General features: G+C 39.9%; 1 protein-coding gene across 2 annotated transcripts in view; it reads left to right on the forward strand.

The window, feature by feature from the left end:
- KYNU (kynureninase) overlaps positions 1-25,271 on the forward strand; it is a 2,242,792-nt gene that overhangs the window by 1,653,834 nt on the left and 563,687 nt on the right. The gene's annotated exons all lie outside the window — the stretch shown is intronic.

Raw genomic sequence — 25,271 nt, forward strand, 5'->3', positions numbered from 1 at the left:
TACCATTATCATCTCAGGCACTTAAGCGTATATTAGAATTACCTGGCTCCATCTTCTAGAGTTTGCAGTAGCATTACATGTATATATTTGTATATAGTTTTTATAGCCTATGTTTATAAGACGTACACAATGCTTAATTAATGACTTTAAATTAAGTCCATATTGTGCTTGAACTTTTTCTTTTTGTATTCTTATGTGTTTATTGATGTTCATCGTGTTACACTGCTGCAGTCATCACACTTGGGTTATCCTGCCGTCAGGCGGTCCCGCAGTTGGCCAGAGTTCCAATGTCTTGGTCCGGCGTCGGTTGCTGTCGCTTCTTCCCTGACGTCAGTGCGCCAGGGGTATATAAGATGCACCCAATGCCATTTTCTTCAGTCTTTCTGGTCACACGGTGCCTGAAGCAGAAGCAGTTCACAAGTGCCAGTGGGCCGACTCCTGAGATTCTCAAATCGAATTTCAGACCGAAGTCTTCATAAAGCTAAGTACCCCGTTGGGGAACCTTTTCTTGCCTCAGTCCGATGTCAGAAAAAGTTAACAATTGCATTTCTTGTGGGAAGCAAATACCTCATAAGGACTTTCATTCTTATTGTATTCCTTGCCTAGGCCCAGACCACAACGTCACAGGTTGTCGGTTTTGTGCTAGGTTTAATAAACTAACTATTAAACATCGGTTTGATTTCGACCAATATTATTTTGGTAGGAAATTTAATTATACCATGCCGTCGGAGCAACTGACGACTGGAATGCATAAAAAATGCAAAGATAAGGACAGGCAGCCGAGATCCAAACTGGACTCCGAGGCCTCTGCTTGGCCAGTCGCCGGTTCTCTGGTTTTCAGTGAGGCGCCTACGCATCCCCTGACGACCGCTGATTCAGAACCCCAGGCGACATCCGATTCACAAGTGGAGATTGCTAGGCCTCCACAACCTTTACCTTTAGGCCCTTCTGACTCCATGCCTGAAGGAGATTCTGGTGCAGTTGAAATGCCTTCAGTTGCAGAAGGTGTCTTCAGACTGACTACATTCACTATTAAATCCTATGCAAAACTGAAAACTCCTTTAAAAACAAAGAAGACTGTACAGCAGTCTCCAGTACAAGGCCCCATGCCTAAGAAACAGATGCTTAAGATGGCTGAAGACTTAATTACCCTAATCAGGGGTTCCCATCCCCTCCTGATAAAAGGCCAAGGCAGGAGGAGGACTACGCTTCCTCTGACCAGGTTTCAGTTTCCTCAGACTCTTCTGAGGAACAGGAATATTCATTTCCCCCTTATGAAGATTCTGATGCTGAAGAGTCTATCCCTTCTGCATCTCCCCCAAAAGACTACTCTTTTGGGGAAACCTTGCATACTATGAGGGAACATTTCCACTGGGAAGGCCAGGATTACTCTGATTCTAAGAAAAGGCTCCAAGAGTTCATTTTACTACCCCGGCACAGACCACTTGCTATTCCACCTGTGTTAGACATTGTGGATGATGTTTATTCAGAATCTAGCCTTAACCCAGATTCACTACCTCCTGCACCAGCCAAATCAGACAGAAACTACAGAGTCCCTGACTCACACAAATTCCTGTATAAAAGCCCTGTTGCTGACCCAGAAACCATTTCCCAGGGTCTCAAAGGGGTTAAGGCCTCTATTGCTAAAAATCCTGTACCCTCTAAAAGGGATTCTAGAACACTAGACAGATGGGGAAAGAAAGTATATACCTCAGCTACTCTAGCTGTGAGGGCCTTAAATTGTCAGTTTCACATGCTGAAATATCAACAATATCTGATGTCTCAATTAAAACAAAAAATGCTCGCACATACAGAACAGCAAGATTACAAGGAAATGCAAGATTTGTTGCATTCAGCTGAACAAGTGGGAAAACATACTTTGCAATGTGGATTTGATTCATTGGAAGCTTCTTGTAGAGCAGCAGTGACAGGGTCTGTCATACGTAGGCATGCTTGGTTAAAAGAACAAACTTTACCTGATCATGTTAAAGCAAAGTTATTGGATGCACTTTTATAGCAGGATGTTTTATTTGGTGTAAAAGCAAAAGAAGTTTTAAAGAAAATGGAGGATAAGGCAAAATCTATGCAGACGGTCAAGGATTTTTTACAGGTTCAACCCCCTCGTTTCAGCAGAAATTGGCCAACCAAAAACTGGTCCTTTCCAGCTTCTGCCAGACCACAGAGGGGCAGATACAGACGCCCAAGGGGCAGAGGCCAGCCACAAGGCTCTTACCAGCCTCGACAATAGGGTGCCACAACCCAAAAAGGAGGGGAAGACAGGTCTCAAACTACCAGAAGACAAACACAATGACTTACCCCTCAGACTACCAAGCAAAACCCTCTTGGCAGCTCCCTTGGGGGGAAAACTAGCACTTTTTGCAGACAATTGGCACATCATCACAAAAGACAAATGGGTCCTAAATATTGTATCACAAGGATACAGATTCCACTTTCACACTTTGCCAAGGATAAAAGGAATGCCAAACCTGCCACCAAAGCAATGGGCAGAGGCTCAAAAACAAATTTCAGCTCTCATGGACATGAGAGTCATTCAACTGGTTCCTATACAGGAGCAAGGACAAGGATTTTACTCAAGACTGTTTCTAGTTCCCCGAAAGCACAAAGCCTGGAGACCCATTCTGGACCTCTCAATTCTAAACACATACCTGGAAGTACACAAATTCAAGATGCTAACACTACAGCAACTTCTTCCCATGCTGGGCAAGAAGGCTTGGCTAGTAACGTTGGACCTCAAGGAGGCATACCTGCATTTTCCTATCAGACAAAATTGCAGAAGATACCTCTGATTTATTGCAGGTACAACCCATTACCAATTCTCTGCACTGCCCTTTGGCTTATCTACTGCACCCAGGGTCTTTACAAAATGCCTGGCACCAATAATTGCATACTGCAGACAAAGAGGGATTCAAATATATCCATACCTGGATGACTGCCTTATTCAAGCAGAAAGCAAGGACATTCTATTAAAGCATCTGGCGTTTGTCAAAAACCTACTAAGTTGCCTAGGGTACACAGTAAACGATAAGAAGTCAAAACTAGTGCCCTCACAAGACATAATATTCCTGGGTGCCAGCTTAAATACAATGGCCCAGATGGCTTATCTCATGCCAGACAAGCAAGGACAACTGAATCAATACTTCAAAATGATGACAACAAAGACCCAACTCCCTGCAAGAAAAATTCTGCAGCCTTGGGATTCATGGCATCTTGCATACTATTAATACCATTTGCAAAAATGCATATGAGGAAATTACAATGGTATCTGAAAAGCATATGGACTCAACACAGCCACAGCTTGGAAACAATAATTCCACTCATTCCCTGCCTTCAACAGGAGTTTCTATGGTGGGCTCAGGCATGTCACCTCACCAAGGGTCAGCCTTTTACCTTATCCACAGCCAGGCAAACTATAACAACAGATGAATCGGATTATGCCTGGGGAGCACACATGGCAGGTCAGTGTATTCAGGGCAAATGGTCTGCAAACCAAAGGCATCTACATATCAATCAAAAAGAGATGCTAGCTGTACAAAATGCCCTAACAGCTTTCAAGGACCTCCTACATCCAGGACAACTCCTAATAAAGATGGACAGCACCACAGTGATGTGGTACATAAACAAGCAAGGGGACACACACTCCTACCCCCTATGCAGACAAGCAATGACCTTGTGGAACACAGCACTGACCTACCAAGTTCAACTACAAGCACAATTCCTGCCAGGAAAGAAAAACACACTGGCAGATGATCTAAGCAGAAACATCATAGATCCTCACGAGTGGAAACTAGATCCACAAGTATTCAACATGATAACTCAAAAATGGGGGAGCCCAGACATAAATCTGTTTGCTTCCCCCCAAAACTACCAACTACGGAAATTCTACACAAGGACATACCACACACTAGCTTGGAAAGTGGACGCCCTCTCATTCAGTTGGAAAACATTGACAGTGTATGCCTTTCCTCCACTGCCTCTTCTGGCAAAGGTGCTGCTGAAAGCCAGATTAGAGTGGCCACAAATGATACTCATTGCTCCAGACTGGCCACACCAACACTGGTATCCAATACTAAGGAACATGGCTCAAGGCCCACCATGGATTTTACCTACAATTCCTCACCTGCTCACTCAGCAAAACAGTCAGATTCTACACAGCCAGCTCAAGACTTTAAATCTGGCTGCATGGCAAATTGCCTAAACAACCAGTCAACACTTCTCTCTAAAGCTGTGATGGACGTCATTCTGGAGGCCAGAAGACCCAGCACCAGGCAAGTCTATTCAGGCAAATGGAAAATATTCTGTGCCTGGAACCAGGCTAAAGGCCAAAATCCCCTTGTCCCAAATATTCCTCAGATTCTTCAATATTTAACTGAGATGTTGCACAAAGGACTTTCCTTCTCATCTATTAAGATCCATGCCTCAGCTATTTCAGCTCAATACAACATGGAGCCTCCTATATTTTCACATCCATTACTAAGACAGTTCCTCAGAGGGGCTAAGAACATAAGACTGCCCCGGAGAGCACCAACACCAACTTGGGATCTCAACTTTGTTTTGGAAAAGCTTACACTTCCGCCATTTGAACCAGCTTTCACAGCTGATCTACAGTTCCTATCATGGAAAACTGCCCTGCTGCTAGCAATAACTTCAGCATGAAGAGTCTCAGAACTACAGGCCCTAATGGCAGTGGAGCCTTTCATCATTTTTCATCAAGACAGAGTCTCTTTACGAACTAACCCTTCCTTTATGCCAAAGGTGGTATCCAGTGTGGCCCTAAATCAAACCATTCATTTGCCCACCTTTTATCCAAACCCCCAGAACAAAGGGGAAAGGCTCCTACACTCTTTGGACATTCACAGGCAATTAAGTTACTACTTGGATAAAACTAAGGCTTTCAGAAAATCTGACCAGCTCTTTGTATCCTATGCTGCAGGATCTCAAGGAAAAGCTATCTCAAAACAGACCATTTCAAAATGGATAGGACATTGTATCCATTTCTGCTACACACACCATGGGAAATTTGTGCTTGGTAACATCAGGCCCCATTCCACCAGGGCTACAGCAACATCAGCAGCCTTCCTCAGAGGGGTACCAACCAAGGATATTTTGGAGGCTGCAACTTGGAGTTCAGTGCACACCTTCACCAAGCACTATCACTTACCTCTATACTCTAAAACCAGAGCTGGCTTTGCCACTGCAGTTCTGCAGGGCCTACTAGCCTCTCCAAACCCTGTTTAGTTCCACCACCCATCCTTAGCTTTGGGATTCAACCCAAGTGTGATGACTGCAGTAGTGTAACACAATGAACATAGTACAGTTTTGTACCTACCATAAATGTAGATGTTCAAGTGTTCATACTGCTGCAGTCCAGGTTACCCTCCCTCCATCCCCTCTGAACTAGCTGGACTTGTCTATACCTTTCTATCCTATACAACCTCTGTGGTGTATTTGCTTGTGACTGAAGGTATTGTTTTATTTTTATATGTATATTTTTATATAGCAATATGTATTGCCTACCTATTGGGGGCACGTTACATCTGGGGCAAGAAAAACTGAAGAAAATGGCGTTGGATGCATCTTATATACCCCTGGCACACTGACGTCAGGGAAGAAGTGACAGCAACCGACGCCGGACCAAGACTTTGGAACTCTGGCTGACTGCGGGACTGCCTGACAGCAGGATAACCCAAGTGTGATGACTGCAGCAGTGTGAACACTCGAACATCTACATTTATGGTAGGTACAAAACTGTACTTTTATTGCCTCTTTTATAAATTAATAAAAAAATTATTGGAAAAAAAAACAATGCAGGCAGCCTGGCATGTCTGTCTGACTTGCAGCTCCCTGCTGATATCACAAAAGGGACCTGCAGGAAGAAAAGGTTGTGTACAACTCACGGCTTCAGTAAAGTACAACCTGCTGTAGTAAACCATGAGCAATCACAAACCTGTAGGGTAGTCATCACGGAATTGCTTGAAACGTTTTGTAAGTTAAGGATACATACCTGCAGAGAAATATCTTGTGAAAGGAAGTAAGGGAAGTCTGCCTTAGGTGGGATGGTAGAGGTGGTGGTGGTAGGCCACATAAACAAAAATATGCAAACATAAGACGGCAAGGGGAGGTCATGACAAAATCAGAGAAGCAGAATGCAGTACAAAAGTGGGTATGATACACTCAAACAGATATCAACATGAGGCAATTGAAGTAAAAAATATTAAAAACAGACAGGATAGGTGGGGTATACAAAAGTAACAAGATATAGTGACCAAAATCAGTTCTGACATCAGCAGAGTTTTTCACTGTACCTGAACTATACCGCAAATGTCATGAATAAAAGCACCCAAAAAGTCTGAAGGATTTGAACCCAGTGTCTTATGCGGGTCTATATTAGATCAGCGAATGCTTAAAAAAGCGAACGTTGATTGATCGACCTTATGTAAGCGAAAGCTTACAATCTTGAACTGTCAGATCAGAGATTTTTTTCCTAGGGAAAAAAATCGCTGATCCAAAACACATACACACAACACAAGCACACCAAACAAGCAGAAATCCACACACCTACACCTAAAATCTGACACCTAACCCTACACTAAACTATGCACACACCACTAACTATCCACTTACCTTAACCCAAACCCTAACCCTAAGGTCTGTCACTATTGCACACTCACCTCACTCGCTCCCTAACTCACCTAAACCCACCCTAACCCTCACATCCACACAATCGCACATATACCTAACCCGAGCCCTACCCTAACTCACCTAACCCACCCTAACACTCACATCCACACAATTGCACACTTACCTGAATCAGACCTGTAACTTTCCACCACAGCACTGAAAATACCGAAGCAACAGAAACGGACAACCAAATTCTTTCCCTAGGAAAAAATTTGAGTTTCTGTTGCTTCGTTATTTTTAACTTTCGCTAAAATAAGGTTGATCAATCAGCGTTCGCTTGTTTAAGCATTCGCTGATCTAATATAGACCTTCTTATGCATGGACATCTTTTCATGAACTTTACTTAAAACTCAAAAACGTAAAATACTAACTAAAACAAAACACACACTGGAGCCAGAATAAATTTAGTGCTTTCGTCCTGTTTATTATTCTTTTCATGAACTATATTTACAAGTTGAGACACAGAATCAGTTGCAGTAAATTTGCCAGTGAAGCACATATCAGGTGATTATAGCACATTTACAGAATGGAAGCCAAAAACTGTGAGTATGGACATGACAGGGAGGGTAAAACTAGGATGGAGTGCAGGACTGGGTGTTCACAGTTGCATTCTGTGACATCTGAGATCCAGTGGGAGATTACTCATCACCTTGGGTACTGTAACAGTGGACCCTGGCTCAGAGAGTGGTGTCAGTTCCGAGCAGGGTCATAACCCAAAGAGTTGCGGGAGTACGTTTTTTATTTGACCAATTGAATGGGTGATAAAGTCATTATCTCACTCCCACTGTTGTTGGCAGCTACAAATGGGCCAGCTATTGGTACAGGACTACATGAAATAGGTGGTACAGATAAGGCAGGAGGTACAGAGGCAAACGTGGCAGGCTGGGGCCTTGATGCGCTGGGTGGTTCTGGTGGTGGTGGTGGTGGTGATGCAACTGCTGTCACCTGTTGCTGATGGTACAGGTACAGGTTGCTCTGCTCCCTCAAATAATAAGAAAAGAAATACAGTGAAACAAAATAGCAAACCAAATAAATGTATTAAAAAAGAGATGATAGCTACAGGGGGTTAGGGAGAGAAATGTAAATATTAAGCAATGAAAAAATGCACTTTGTACTATGTTTTTACTGATACAATTAAGTATAAAGTAGCTTTTGGCTCCCCAAAATATGTGGGTCTATGTTTAACCATTGAATGGCATTTGCATCGAGCAGCTAAACATCGAACCCTATACATCAAATGTTCATTCAGCGAACATTCATTTCAGTGAACGGGAAAGTAACTAGTTGGCCAACATTTCCCTGTCTGCCATTTTGGTGGGGGGGTTGGGGGGGTGAAGCCCCCACCTGAGTAAGTTTAAATATTGTGGTGTGTTTGATGGGGAAGTATTGGCTAACTAGTTATTTTTTCTGTTGAAAAAATGAACATTCACTGAATGAACGTTCGATGGATAGGGTTCAATGTTTAGCCGTGCAATACAAATGTCATTTGACAGTTAAACATAGACCCAAATATGCCTGAATTAAACAAGCCTGTTGCTATATATAAATGCTTGTTGGAGCTGAACCAACAGTCATCATTACATGCAGGCTGACAGACAGAGGATTAATTTGATGAGATATTTAGACATAACAACAGGTGCCTGCATTCAGAGATGCAGTACTGATGTGAGAGAATAATGTATGTATACAAAGGAAACATGCTGCTCAAATGTGTATATTTCACTTACAGGTGATTGTGAAAGAAAACAATTACTGCTTTATACTGAAATATGTAAAACTCAACTAAGAATGATAATCTTTGGAAATTTGGCCAACATAATGCATCAGTTGTACTAATGATACAAAAATCATCATCATCATCATCATTATAATCATTATCATCATCATCATTATAATCTTTATAATCATTATCATCATCACCGTCATTATAATCATTATAATCATTATCATCATCACCGTCATTATAATCATTATAATCATTATCATCATCATTATAATCATTATAATCATTATCATTATAATCATCATAATCATTATAATCATTATCATCATTATATCATTATAATCATTATCATCATTATAATCATTATCATCATTATCATCATCATCGTTATTATAATCATTATCATCATCATCATTATAATCATTATAATCATTATCATCATCGTCCTTCTTTATTCTGATTTTTCAAAATGGGATTCAACGATTGTTGTGCAGAAAACTGCTAACCATGCAGGATCCCACCCTGTTGTGACTGCTTTCTAAGTATAATATTGTGTATCACTGTGCACACACACAGACATCATTTTGGCTCATTTGGCAGGGTCATACTGCAGGTCACCACCAGATGAAGCAAGACAGGAAAAGCACACCTTTGGTAGCCCAAACACACACACACACACACACACACACACGCACACACACGCACACACACGCACACACACACACGCACACACACACACACACACACACACACACACACACACACACACACACACACACACACACACACACACACACACACACACACACACACACACACACACACACACACACACAATGTTTCTGGTTTGAGATAGTGCCCAGTTGTATCTATTCTCTGTTTGATTTTGTGGATTACTTATGGGTGTCATGAACCAAGGCTCCAGGACACATCCGGCATTGCCAATAAGATGCCCCTGTGGGAAAGTCACTCCTCGCAAACTGTTGAGTAGGTACAGGTGTGCCATATGTGGGAGTCATGGAAACTACCTGTGTAGCCTGCACACTCATTGTAGATGAAACCTTGTGCATTACAGACCACCTCCCTGTTGATAGAGTGATAACCTCAGTGGTTCATGTATTTCCTTCCCAGTTCACCAGGTGGGACCTTTATTTCAATGTGAGTACAAACTGTGACCCCCCAGAACCTCAGGAAAATGGGCTGTATCATACAAATCTTGAATGGTGTAGCCTCTCTATTTTTGGGTATGCAGGAACCACAGATGATCCCCCACATAATGAGGTATTGCATCAAAAACTGAAACAGTATTCTTATGACGAAGGCCTGTGATATCCCTACAGTGACTGCCCTATGTCACTGAAAAGTCCCTGTAAATTATATATGTCAAACCATACATACAATGGTATCCACTTGGATAAGTATTCCACGACTCACATAGTGGGCAGACAAGGCCCAAAACATTTCCACAATTTGTGAAATGGTGCCCATATAAACAGGATACTAGTCCATAATGCCAGTGTCATGGATGGTATGAAATGTTAAGGACCTGTGGATGAACCTGCACCTCCAGGGATGATATCATGTACCATTTACAGTAATAACTGTAATCAGAGTTTCTTGCAGATACATCAAGAAACACAACTCCTTCTATTTCCAATTTGCCAACACTAAAACCAATAAATGTCGGAAAGATGGCACAATAAAGGCAGAAAAAAGCACTATAGCTGTATAGGCAAAATAATAACAATAACTTACTGTGTACACTACTTTCAAATATCCTAGAATTAATGTTCCATTCAAGGTGTATATCCAAAAAAATTTACCTCTACACCACAGTCCCCTAATACAAACTCTACAACCTCAGATTTCAGGTTTATATCTTCCATAAGGTGCTCAACAGCATTTGTGTTACCTTCCACTATAAAAAATAAATTGTCTGCAAACCTTTTATAATAACATATATTAAAAGTTACTGTAATATCATCTAATACTTTAGTCTCCCACTAACTCACAACAATGTTGGCAAAAGACAGGGCTGCCAGAGACCCCATGGCTACTCCTTTGTTTTGTTTATAAAAATTTTTATTAAAAAAAAAATCACAATAAAAACTAATCTTATGGCTGGGGAGGCTTGTATACTTGTTTAAAAAATCACTCACATAGTTTACACCTTGTTCGTGAGGAATAAATCTAAAAAATGAAACGACATCAACTGTAAAAATAATGTGCTTCTTATAATCAGATTCAAAACCAGTAAGAAATGTTCTTAATTTAGTCAAAACTTCCCATGAATCTTTGATGTAAGAGTTCAAATTTTGTACCAAGGGATTTATCAAGGACTCTATAGCCAAAGAAATACCTTCTGTTACACAATTAGGTAAGGAAACTATTGTCCTGAATGGAGGATTTTTCGAGTCCTTGTGAACCTTAGGAATCCTGAACAGACATCCAATCTTTGGTTTTTCAATCAAACAAAAATTGTACATAACTAAATCCATATTACCATCTTGCAGATATATGTTTACTATGGCTGCTGCAACTACTGACATAATTCCATAATTTACTCAATCTGAATATGGGGATATAGCCAACTTCATATATGCTTCAGATGCAGCTCTGTTGCCTGGCATTTCCACATATCTAAGTTATTCTGCCATTTTGTTTTGCCTCATTATCATGCATGGCACCTCAGTACACCATCATTAAAATACGGTGCGGCTAACTGCATTCTTTGGTGCAGCCACATCATGTAACTTGTTTTTCGGATTCGCACATATACTATGCATACCTCTCAATATCCCACATTTGTTTGGAAACGCTGACATTTAACTAAAAATAGCAGAATACTAAAAATTTACCACTGGTCTATTTAAATGATGATTTCCATAGATCAGTTTCCCTCATCACTGGATGTCAGCAGTATAATGATGTCATTGGTGTCATGACCCCAACTGTTTGCGAGTCAGGGAGTTAGTCCACAGCCTACCTTGCTGGCATCATTTAGGGCCATCAGTACTTAACAGGTTCATAAGTTCATAGGAGATTATTAGGCTAATGTCTCAAGATCCCTTGCAAACCTAGCCATTATTACTTGAATTTTACCCAGTTTTTTTATCCCTAAAAGCTAGAGGATGGCTTAGGTGTGTACCTATGCTTTTGATTATTTTATAGACTGTCCTTGACCATAAGTGACATGGGTACCACCCCAGGAGTGAATTTGCAATCCCCCATCATAGATCCAAACTGCATTTGAAGAAGCTCAGGGAAGGGTTCTGTTTTAAGTGACTATGAATCATGTTGCGGAGAAAGGATAATCTCTGAGACACATATCTGTCTCCCCAGCATATTTTTTTCATTTCTTAGCCCAGGTTTAGATCTTTAGATTGAGTAGTGCTCATGCAGTTTGTCTTGAAAAGGTATAACATTTCCATAAGAGCTGGATCTGAAAGTTCCTTGTATGTTAGGCATAGATCACCCCTTAATAGTCAGTAGGAGACAGAATAAAGATAGGGATTTTAGTTGATCCCCATGGGCATGCTGTTTATACCCTGTATTTTTTTTGTAAGGAACCTCTGAGGCCACGACAGGTGTTGCAAGTTCCTGCTGAATGGTGCATTGTGCTCGATTATTGGACTGATGGGGGTTGAGTATACTGAGACTATGACTTCCTTGAATCTGGATGCCATGACTTTACTTATAAGCTGTGTCACGTTGAAGGACTTTCTCACAACTGTAGTCACATGGTGGTAAAGGTTTAGTTTACTATCTGTGTACCTTGATCGCTCACCTCTGAGTGCACTCTTAGGGGTGTGCTATTAATGTTGCAATTTGCAGTGGTATTTCATTCCCAAGGGTATGATTATGCATTTGTTTGCATTTAGTTTTAGGCTGTGACTCTGGCACCAATCATTTTTCTGAGCCAGACCATTCTGAAGGATATCTACATCCTTGGGGGATTCAATGATTGCCCCTAACTTGCAGTTGTCAGCAAACTTGCTGAGCAAAGGCTTTCTACACTAGCCTTGACTTCAGAGAAGTATATTCTGAACAGGAGAGGTCCCAGCACTGAGCCCTGTGGCACACCACTTGTAATTGACCACTGGATTAGGATTCTCCAACTCTAATAACATTAGTCCTATTCTTAAGCCATTTATAGGTTGATAAGTTCATAGGATATTACTAGGCTAATGACCCTAGGGCCCTTACAAGCCTAGCCAAGTTCAACTCTTGTTCCCTTAAGAGTCTAGAGATATGGTCTATGTTATAAGCAGATCTAAATCAGCACTGACTGCCACTATCCAAGAAGGACACAGGTATAATTGCTGGGGTAAATTTGCAGTTTACCATCCAATTGTCCAAGGTATGCTTAAAAAGTGTTAATGAGCATCTCTGTTTAACCTGTATTGAAAGTTTATTCCAAAGGAGAGGCAACCTCTGGGAGACATATCTGTCTCTCCAGCAAGTCCTGTTGATGTCACATGTTAGATTAAGGTCCTAGAGCAAGTGAATTGTGTACCATTTGACCTATGAATGTGCAGCATTTCCATTAAGGCAGGATCAGAGGTTGCTCTGTATGCAAGGCTCAGGTCACCTCTGAGTAGTCTGTAGGATACAAAGTATAATGACAGTGATTTCACTCTGTCTGCATAAGACGTGTGTTGTAGATCCTGGATTTGCTTTGTGAGGAACCTTTGAAGTCTTCCCATTTGTTGCAGGTGCCTGTTTAGGTACAATACAAAGGTAGTATTGTACTCCATTACTGGCCTGATGAGGGCTATCCATCTGGTGATATAAGGATTTATGCCCAGTTTTCTGAGTTTATCTTTAATACCCAGGTGAGGAATTGTGTTAAATACCTTAGCCAGGTCAAGGTAGGCAGTATGCACTGCTTTACCCTCATCCACAGCCCTAGTGCCTTTTTCAAAGAAGGCCACCAGGTTTATCAGTCATGACCTGCCCTTGAAAAAGTCCAACTAGTTTGGGTCTAGTGAGTGGAGATTCCTTATGTCATTATTTGTCAGGTCCATAATATTTTTCCGTGGCCATGCATGTAAGACTTGTCAGACTTATGGTTTTGCAGTTTCCTTGGTCTGTTGATGAGCTCCCTTTATGCAGCAGGAAGACTGCTGCTATCCTTCACTCCACAGGGACAAAGCTATTCTGGAGGTAGTGGTTAAATAGAAATCCTTGTGAGCCTCACAGGTCCTTTTTCAAGCTATTTAAGAGGGATCCTGGGATATTGTCAGGACGCATCAAAGCCATGTTTTTAGCTTTAGAGAGTGCATGGTGGTGTCTTATTTGATGATAACTGGTAGAGGAATGATGGAGGGTAATTCTTGAGGGGGAGGATAACCGGATATGATGGGGAGTTGAAATTATTGCCCAAAGATTTTCTATATCTTCTGGTTGCGTATATGTGATACTGTCTACAACAGTCTCTGCACATTGTTGGGGATTGGCCTTAAGATTGTGGATATAACTGAAAAATGCCTTATGGTAATCCTTAGCTTGGGATGTTATTTTTGCCTCAACATTCACTTTTGAAGACTTGACTAGTCCCCTGATTTGCTTGTTTAGACTAATGATGGAGTTTTTGCACCGCTGTGCACATTCTCTCTTACTTCTAAGAAGGATTTTCTTTCTTTTGTTGCACAACCTATTTTTACCAGGGGTCCACCGGGATGGTTTGTTTTTGCTGTTTGACACAGGCGTATTTGTGTCTTGTACTGCCGTTTCTATGCAGTTGACTGTATGGTCATACAAGGCTTTTGTGTACATCTCCACATAGGCTTCTGTGTTTTCTGGGTTTAGAGGAGTTTGGACATTAGCTATGCCACTGCTTAATATGAGGTAGCTTGTCTTTGAAAAGTTCTTAAAGGTTTTGAGGTTAGGTGTGGGTTCTAGTTTCATGTGTATTCCAAGCATGACTGCTTTATCTGATCTAACCACTGAAAACATTATATTTGGGGGGGTTTGTATTGAGCTGCATGGTAAGTGATTCTAGTAAATTCAGGTATGAGGTATGGTTTTCCAGGTTTATGGTGGAGGGGGGGGGTTGTTGCTAGGAAGGATATGGTAAGGGATTTTGGCTGTGGTTAGTTGGACATGGAGAAGGTCGAGTGTGTCCTATTGTTTGACCAGTCCTGAGATATGCTTATCCTTTATGTAGATGGATACACTTCTACCTATTGTACTTTCATGTGCAGTAGGTGGTGAGAATGTGTGAAAGGCATTATAGCCCTTCAGTACTGGGCTATGACCCATGTCTCAGTAACTGCACTGATGTCAGCAATCTCCAGGGTCAAGAGTACTTCCAGGGAGTGTAATGTCTTGTTGATACTCCTATCTTTGAGCTGTAATACCTTCAGCTTATTGTGGGTAGATTTTTGCTATGGTGAAAGGTTTCTGTGTTTGGCAGTGCCTAAAAAAGGGACTATATGGGTGGATAATGCTTCGGCCAATATATGAAAGCCTAATAGTGACAGGTGGAGACCATCAATGGCAAAGCAGCATGGTCTGTCATTCATGTTCTCACAGCCAAACAATTATTGGACCCCTTTGGAATGACAGCAGTAACTAAGCCAGTTATTGAAGTCACTCATTTTCTATGGGAATGACAGCAGTAACTAAGCCAGTTATTGAAGTCACTCATTTTTTATGGGAATGACAGCAGTAACTAAGCCAGTTATTGAAGTCACTCATTTTCTATGGGAATGACAGCAGTAACTAAGCCAGTTATTGAAGTCACTCATTTTCTATGGGAATGACAGCAGTAACTAAGCCAGTTATTGAAGTCACTCATTTTCTATGGGAATGACAGCAGTAACTAAGCCAGTTATTGAAGTCACTCATTTTCTATGGGTATTGTGGAATCATCCTTTAAGATGGTAGAATGTTGCTGAGTGCTAGGCTCATACCCACCTGCCACATGTATTCTGAGAGCTCAGTCATGTCTCTCCTCATATAGTCTAGGGAAATATGTCTCAGTTCAGTTATGCCCACAAGGACTATGAATCGTCCTAGTACTCTTGGTTTAGTGACTTTAGTGCTTGCTTGATATGGCATATCCTGGCCCCTGACAGACAACTAACTGTGACCTTCTTCTTATCCAGTCTTTTAATGGGGGCATCAGTATGTCTCACAATGGAGTCTCCTATGACTAAAATATTGGCTCATGTGGTATTATGTCTTATGGACTTGGTAGCTGAGAGACACTGAGATGTAGTTTTATGTGTTGTGGTGGGAGTTTGCTTGTGTGCATGAAGAGTTTCTCAGGACTGTGTCTGGGAGGCCGTTGAGTTGTGGGTAAATCACATGTGAGTACCACCGCATATGCAGATATGTGTGTCTGGTGGTCCTTAGTAAGTGCAGTGAGTGTTTTGTGTGTGTGTGTGTGTGTGTGTGTGTGTGTGTGTGTGTGTGTGTGTGTGTGTGTGTGTGTGTGTGTGTGTGCGTGTGCGTGTGTTCTGTGTGCGTGTGTGTGTGTGTGTGTGTGTGTGTGTGTGTGTGTGTGTGTGTGTGTGTGTGTGTGTGTGTGTGTGTGTGTGTGTGTGTCACTGACAACTTGCTTGCATTTTTTGTTTCTGTATGTGAGAGTCTTGCTTCCAGTGACATTGTGTAACTGCAGGTCATTAGCATGTGCTTTACAATGGAATAGAATTGGCGGTGTTAGCAACTGAACGAGGGGTGGGTGCTTACATGGTGTACTCTACAACTAACGTATGCAGCAATGCTGCCTAGTATGGAAACCAGTTACTCTTTGAGCAGCAATAGTTCTGGATTCTGTAATAATGTAATCTAGAGCTCACTAAATGCAGCATTGCTGCTCAGTGTGCAAAGTAGTTGCTTACTGGGACTGTGGAAAATTTCAGATGTATTTCTTATAGAAAAGGTACAATTTCTAGTGATTGCATATATACAGGGCACCACTTACTGCTGCTGCATGAACAGAAGCATCTGGCAAATGTGAGGCTTATATACAAGCAGAAAAAGTTTTAAAGAAGGTATGACCACAGGCCAATCAGTTTAAGTACACAATAAGCTTTCTACCAGCAATCCTGAGTTCAGATAACTGAAATCAGCCATTTCCTGCAGAATTTAACCATCTTAATGTAAAATGACTGTTTTGGAGACAGTCTAAGTGTTATGGCACCACAAAAATAGATGACTAAAAATCACTGAAAACAGCAGATACAATGTATTTAGAGTATTACAACTGCAGAACAGCTGTCCTTACTGCAGTGCAAAAGTGCAATTTAAAACTCTAAGGAAGTGCAAAAAAAAAAAACAATAAATAGCACAGAAATATTTGTAAATGCAATGAAAACATGCAGTACAAGTGCAGACTAATACTTAATTTTGTTTTTCATGCCAAGGATAGCCTAAGATGCAAACAAAACCTCTCAAACTCTCTTGGTCATTGCCAAGCGATGAACAGCTCTGAATAACTAAGACAACTGAATTTGTTTCATATACATTTATTCTGCCTAACAAGCCAATATATAAACCCAGAATCAAGTAAGAAAACAATTGGGTTCATATATTTATAAATCCTGAGACAGCTACTACCCATTTGTGTGCTGAGAATATTTCTTCAAAAGGAATAGTAATGACTGAGAATGTGCCTTACTGCTGACTCCGTGAAGAAAATATGATTTTAATAATAGTAAGAAGGAAGCATGCACAAGTGAGACCAAATACCTCTCTCCATGCAGATGAGTATGAGAGAGTTTTTTTTTTTAATTAATATAACTACCTGGACAGCCACAGTCATCATCCAAAAACTCCAGACCATATGAGAGGAATTCAAACAATCTAGTACACCAAAATCTGAGCGCACTCATCACACTGATAGCCCAAAGCAGCATTACAGTAAGCCATGCCTCCCAACTGTGTCCAGTTTTGGGTCCTGCAATATTTTAATATATACCTCTCAGCTGTAGGTGTCCCTTATTTTGCCCTGTACATCATATTTTTTTTTATTTTCTGGCAAATCACTGATTATTACAGTAAGACGGTAATGCTAGACTTTGAAGTTTCCTACTTCATATTATTCAGAAAATATATGTTGATGCAAAACCTGTGTTTTAACATTTTAAGTGCAATAAAGGAATTATTATAAATATTTCTATTTTTGGATTTGTCCAGAACTTTTAGAATTCTTAAACAAAAAGATGATAATTATTAGTTTCAGCAAAGTGAGCTGGGAGGTAGTTGTTTGGTTCTATCATCCTATAGATTTTTACACTAGTACACTCAGTTTTGTTATTATTTTTTTTTTTTGCTTTGTTGATTGCTTAGCCAGGTTTATTGTCATCATCATCCACCCCCTTTTCCACATTTTGCACATGGGGTCAGGGTATTGTGTTAACTGTCACCATCTCTCTCGATTCAGTGCCACACTCGTGACTTATTCTACACTCATGCCTGACTGTCGCAGATCTTCTCTCATACAACCGATCCTCCTCTTTGTTGGATGTCCTCATTTCCTCTTACCTTCTTTCTGCCTGTCCCAAATCTCCTTCATCAGATTGTCTTCTGCTTTTCGGTACAAATGTCCGAACCACTGTAATCTGTAATGTTTGATCTTTTCTGCAATTAGAGCTACTTTAATTTCTGCTCTTATGTCTTCATTTCTTTCTCTGTCCCACAGTGTGCATCCTACCACCCTTCTCAGGCAATTCATTTCCATCACCTCTAGCTTCATCATCTGCTCTGCCATTACTGCCCAGGTTTCTATACCATAAATTAGTACTGGTCTCACCACTGTTTTGTACAGCTTACTTTTCAACTCCTTTGGCATTCTTCTCTCATTCAATACTCCTGAGACTGTGCTAGCTGGCTGCAGCCCCTCTAATTCTAGCATTGACGTCTTCATTCATACTTCCCTTCTCCTCAACTACCCCTCCCAGATACTTGAGGCTATTAACCTGCTTCACTATCTTCCCTTCTATTTTAATTCTCAACTTCTTCTGATTTACCCAATTTGCTGCCATCAGTCCTGCGGTAGTGTTGTCGCCTCACAGTAAGACGCTGTCCGGTTCGATTCTCAGCTAGAGTGTCTTCTGCGTGGAGTCATGCGTGAATGGGCGTACCTTCATTGAAGGTTGTGCATCAGGGCTGGTAACTCGGCACGTAAAAATCAACTACCAATCATTAGTGGACCGGAGTTCCGCTGTGGCGACCCCTAACCGAGAAAAGCTGAAAGACACAACAGCAACAACAACTGTCTTACTTTTAACCAGTTTTATCCCATTTGCCTTCAATTTTGCATTCCATTCCCCTATCCTTTGCTGAAGTTCTTCTTCAGTGTCTGCCTGTAATGCCACATCATCTGCATACAGCAACTTTGTTGATCTGTCCCCTCCGACCTGTTTGCTAATGTAGTCCATCACCAGTATGAACAGCAGTGGACTCAGAGCTGAACCCTGGTGCACACCGACTCCCACTGGGAACCCCTCTGTGAGACCGAACACTGTTCTTACTTGAATTATTGGGTTCTTGGACATAGCGTGCACCAGTTCTACAAATGTTTCTGGGACTTTGAACCACCAAAGTACTGCCCAAATCAGCTTTCTTGGGACCTTGTCACCTGCTTTCTCCAAGTCTAGGAATGCCCATTTGGAGTCTTTCCTCATCTCTAACTTCTTCTCAGCTAGTGTTAGCTACTATTTTATTCTTTTTGCATTATCAAGGGGTCACCAGACCTAAAATAATTAAATGTTGTAAATGAGGAAAAGAGATAACTAATAGCAGAAAGTTAGCAGAAAGAAAACATTTGCTTTATTTTCAGGGAATGTGAATTGTCTTTCTACAGCAATTAAAAGAACTAGGGTTTTAAGTTTTTAAGTCAATAAAAGTTGATATTTTCTTGTGATGAAATGTAAATAAAGTATTACATCGACATAATTGCAGATATTACACACAAACACACACACATACACAGATGCAAGATGCATGTATGCAATCTAGTAGCTTACAATTACTAGTATGAGTCCATTTTCTGGCATATACTGGTTGACACAGTAAAAGCAATAACAGTAGCAGGACTAATGTGATTACGTGAAACAAAACATTATAGTTTAGTATGTGCCAACTTTCTGGAGCAGTTGTGAAGTACATTACAGGGTCATCCTCTTTTGCACAATCAGATGTCTGAATTTTACATAGCAGTGGCTAAAACTGCTTGGTGCGGGCTGTTTGGAGGAATGTAATTGATCCTGATGTCAGAAAACGCTGGCAGTTCACACACACCAGGGCTGTAAAGTAGATTTTGACATGGGCTTAGTTAATGACTTTGCCTGAAATGCACCTAATCTAAAACCATCCCTGCTCATAGGTGTACACAAATGGTTATTGCACTTGTGTGGGCCGCTGGGAACAATGTCATTATTTGTTTAACATTCCTCTCAAACCTCAGAGGTCACTATATCAAGTGTTGGGCTGGGGATAATGTTGTCATTATTTTTTAACTTTCCTAACAAACTTGGGAGGGATCCACAGAGAGTCACTATAGCGTAATAGGAGCACTGTACTGTCTCCAGAACTAATACGTTGGAAATATTACTGTAATCATTTCTTTTTTAATTTATTTTCTTCACAACCAAAATATCTGGTGCTAATACAGGTGTCTAACATTTGGGAGAGAATAAATAAGCATGCCATTTATATATGTCTGACAGTAAATTGTCTTTTCAGTTTTATCCCAGTCTGACATCAGAAGGATACACAGAAGATGGCTGCCTTTTGGGGGTAGGGGATGAGGAAGCTGCTGTATATCAAAGACAACTGCAGCAGCTTAAAATATGATTACAGGCATTTATCCCTAAACTTTAATCTGAATTTAACATCAGAGGGGGATACACAGAAATTGACTACCGATTTTATGGTGGGTTGAGGTAGGAAGCAGGTACTACTCCTAGATATATGTATCCTCACAAGCATTTACTTTCCCGTGTTCATTGTGAAGTAGTATTTGGTCAGCTTTGGGCATTAAAACTTATTCCTTGTTTGAAACAAAAAAGTAGGATTAGATTTATTTTCTATAGACATGATTTATCAGCAGGGCATCTTTAGAGTAGAATGTTGGGAAAAAAGTTCCAAAACATACTTCAGAGCATCTGGAACCCTACAGTGTCTGTGTGCCTAGCAGCGCCCTGCTTAATTCAGTTATTATAAGGTAATGTTGATCAGTTAGGATGTGCTAAAGGGATGCAGGAAAAAGCAGAGGTAAAATAGTGAGACTGAATTTCTTTTCATAATTATGGGTTTTGTTTAGGCAATCATTGTATGAAAAGGTTGTTCGAATAACTTGAAAATGCATCTTAGGACAACTGGAAACTCAATGGTTTAATGCAATTGTTTCCTCCACAGTAAGAGTGCAGTCTTGCCTAGAGAGAACATGTTGAATGAATGAATGAATGAAAGAAAGAATGAATAACTGTAGGAAAAAATGAAGGGTAACAGAAACTGTGAGAAAGGAGAAGGGAAAACATAATCAGGATTGTTTGAGTAAGCCTGGATGGGTTGGGCAGCAGGAAGGGGGGGGGGCATGGATCCTTTTCACCTAGGGCTCCAGTTTACCTAAGACCAACCCTGGTAGTATTCTTTAATGAAGTTGGGGATAGCTGATGAACTCCACAGGTGGAGGAATTCAGTGACAGAAGGATGTTACGGTGATGCAGTTTAGTTGCCAAGGTTAATATGAGCTCTTCTGATTATGTCATTTACCTAGCATAGTTACATGTGATCACTGCCGCGGTGGTGGTGCTTCGGTAGCATTGTCACCTCACAGTAAGACGCTGTCTGGTTCGATTCTCAGCTAGAGCGTCTTCTGCGTGGAGACATGCGTGAATGGGCGTACCTTCGTTGAATGTTGTGCATCAGGGCTGGTAACTCAGCACATAAAAATCAACTACTACCAATCATTAGCGGACCGGAGTTCCGCTGTGGTGACCCCTAACCAGGAAAAGCGAAAGACACAAACAAAGTTACATGTGATCACTGCCTTGATGGTCAAGTGCTTTAGTTTAAATTTCTAATATCATAGTGCATTCCACCAACTGGTTGATTGCTTTCAGAGTATTCTTTTGCCATTTTCTCCACTGTGGTGCAACTGTGGAGTTCGTATGTATAATTTAGAGAGAGTAGGGACAGATCTCATGTGGGGGGGGGGTGTAGATTTTTTTCTTTTTCTTCTTGTTTTTATTTTGGTTCATCATTTTTTGATAATAAATTGTTGACATAGGGTGAGCCAAAAAAACTATACTTTGATGGGTAGGAGGTAAACCCATCTGTCCTAGTTTAATTAAGTGACTGATTAGGTATTTTCTGTAACTTGCTAAAACTAAGCTGTTGCAATGCCTTTATTGATGATGGAGCCATAAAATAATATTGGCTGGACCATGTACAACACTAGTTTAAATTCCTATGTGTAGATAAAGTAGCAATTGACCCTATGGAGGCTGTCTAGTAATCGACTGAGTATTTTAGCTCTTGAATGGATTTGTTTTCCAAACAGATGAAGCATAAAAAAAAACTCCTAGATACTTAATATTATTAGTGAAAGGTACAGCATTACCGGAGAAGATATTATTGATAATGTGGGAGAGTTTGGAAGTCAAAGACAAAGTAAACTTTATTGTCATTTAGATCTGCACATAGTGCAGCTAAATGAAATCACATTGCTTCATTCCCAGTGCAAGAAACATACATGCATACATACAGTTACTATTTAGTAATACTAGGACAGACACTTACAGACATTACATGTATAAAAATGTGCCATTTAGAGTATTGCACAAGTAGATATTGCACAAACTTGAATTTTCACAAAATGAAAATGGCGTAGAATAATATAATAATATATTAATAATAAATATTATATAATATACATTGTATAGCATTATATATATATATATATATATATATATATATATATATATATATATATATATATAGTATTATATTAAAAATAATATTATATAATAATGTTATATATAATATATAGAATCATAGAATAGCATAGAAAGTGGCATAGAATGGAAGTGGCATAGTGATTTTTGCATGAGAGGAAAGAGTTACTATTACTAGCATTTTTCAGGAACTGTTAATTCTGCTTGCAGTTTTTTTTTGTTAGCATTTTGTTTGCTAATAACAATGCAAATTAAAATATCATTTGCATATAGAAGTAAAGGTAACTTATTGCAGTGTTAATGCAAAGTAATAAGAGGCTGAATATGGTTTTCTGTGGTACAACATTATTTTATGTACTATGTGCAGAGTGTATTACTCAACCTCACTTTGAATTGTTTTCATTAGATAATAATCTGAACCGTATTTTTGGTATACATGCTAAGCTTGGGAAGCCTGCTTGTGGGCCATATTTGGCTGATAGTATAGAAGGCTTTGGGTAGGTCTAAATCCATTTACTGCTTTGCCTTTATTAAGATCTTCACTCACAGACTCTGAAAGACAGTAGTGCTGAAAAAAAATTTGCTGAAACCATAACAGGAATTTTTATTAAATTATTCTGTATAAAACAGTAAAATATTGATGAGGTGCATGTCGTAAGCCTTGAAACTGTTTTTAAAATGGCAATACCTTGGAAGGTATTTGTAACAGTTGCAGTGCCTCCATTTTAAAGAGTGATAGTATAATACATGAAGCAGGTACAATGCATTCTGATGATTCTGTGAATCAGAAGTGTTAAGAGGTTAGCTGGTGAATGTGCTGCCAGCTTTATGAATTTTGAATGTAGGCCACCACGTGTAGCGAATGCTAAATCTTTTTTGGTATTTTTCTTATGATGAAAATATCTTCTTAAGCTGTAATCAATTGTTATCAAGAATAAAGTGAGCATAACATCTCTTAGAATAGCATTTTCAAAACAGTTTCATAATAATTCTCTGTCTTCTTTTTCCAAGGAGCATGGGGATTTGAGTAGGGCAGAGTTATATACCAGTTGGAAGAGCATGTTGTTTTTTCTAGAACCATTTTTACATTTCTTTCTGAGCATCTTGTAGCACCTGAGTAAAGTGTGAGTTCTGCTTTTTACTTACGACATATAAGCCCCACACATTAGATCATTAGGGTTGTAAGAGTACTTGATAGGCAAGAAAGATAAGCATTTTTACTTATAAAGTTTCAATGTGGGCTGCAGAGTTACGGATATATTGTAATTTTTGAGCAAAATCTTTACAGCTTTATACTGAAAGAGTGAATGGAGTAGGCTATCATAGCATCTGGCAGAAATGAGTTAGTGAATATAGATTTGATTAAGGTTTTTCATACTCCTGATTTGAAGATATCCTATCTTGACAACATTTTGTCAATATTCCACATGTCAAATAGGAGGTATGATTTGGCAATAAATTGTACTGCTCTGAAGTTATTCAGATGAAGCATAAATATCTAAAATCCTATCCTATATCTGTAAGTATTAATATTGTATATGTCAGTAAACAATTAAATTCGTAGATCTTTGGAGCTTTAACCACCAGCCAGCTTTCAAAGCTTCAGGGCATCTAACACTTGCCCAAGCTGTCAAGCAGCTCAATATGAGCTGACTAAAAGACAAGTTTATGTGTAAAGCCCTTCAGAGCTTTACTGCCAGCATAGAGGGGGGAAACCGAGCCCTGAAACTATGAGGAAAACAAAAAAAAATATGTACACCTGGCATAAAAAAACACACCAAAAAACAAAGGGGATGGAGTGAGGGAGTGGCTACTGCACTTTCATGATGAAAAGAGTGGAAACCTGAAGACTAATCAGTACTAAAGTTTCCAGCACAGATTACATTGGAGTTTGTGAGATTATGCCTTCCAGCACAGAATGTGGTAATTTGGAGAGAATGTACAGTGTTCTTGTAGTTTACATGACATGGTGACTAACAAAGGTAATGCAATTACAGATGCTTTATGTACTTCTTTTTTTTTCTTTTTTGCAATACAAAACTGTGTACATCTTAAGTATTCTTTTGTTATACCACAGCACCTCCCACATCTTTATGAGTTATTGGAGCAGAACAGAATGCATTTTGGAAGGTTAACTTTGCTAATATTTGAGTAGTATATAAACCACGTTTCATTTTTATGTGAACAACTTAGTAGTTTTATAGTTCTGTGGCACAGTAAGCCTACCAGTGGTGTAAATATTGACTTTTAGTCACAGTCACTGTTGTTGTGACACTGACCCCTTGTACAAAATGGTAAAAAATATGTTAATGCAGATCTCTGTTGCATAGCTCACTGAATGTCTTACTTTGTATATCTTTGGTACGCACACTGCATGCATTCGTATTAGTGAACTCTCGACTTTTTGTATTGGTCCAGATAATAGTTTGTTTTCCATCACAATTTTTTTGAAAAAGTTCAATATCAGTTTAATCACTGAGAGCAGCACTGAAAGGGTCAAGGAATAACTGATTGTCATCCTAGGCAAGTCATAGCTCGTATGTGCAGAGTTTCCTTTTTGAGCAGTATGTGCTGGAACCTTGATTGTTTTTTTTTTTTTTTTTTTTTTTTTTTGTATAATGATATGTAAGTATGTGTATCATTACAGCATCATGATTTTGGAGGGCCTGCTATGCAAGCCCTGTGGTTGTTCCTGAGGATAGTTTAAACAGGTTCATAGGTTCAGAAGTATATACTAGGCTAAAGACCACCAGAGCCTTTATAAGACTAGCTATGTGACCTGATCCAATTGTGTCCCTATGTATCATGGGAGTTTATTAGGAGGGGTAGGTTATACTAAAATTGGGTTAAGGATGGATTCTGCTTCATGTGACTGTGAGGGCCTGTTCCCTTTGGAATTCCAAGGTTCCCATCTTGCATTATTGAAATGCAAGGTA

This window comes from Protopterus annectens, chromosome 6.part0, assembly GCF_019279795.1.
Source record: "Protopterus annectens isolate FY-2018-M chromosome 6.part0, PAN1.0, whole genome shotgun sequence".
NCBI classification, from domain to species: Eukaryota; Metazoa; Chordata; order Ceratodontiformes; family Protopteridae; genus Protopterus; species Protopterus annectens.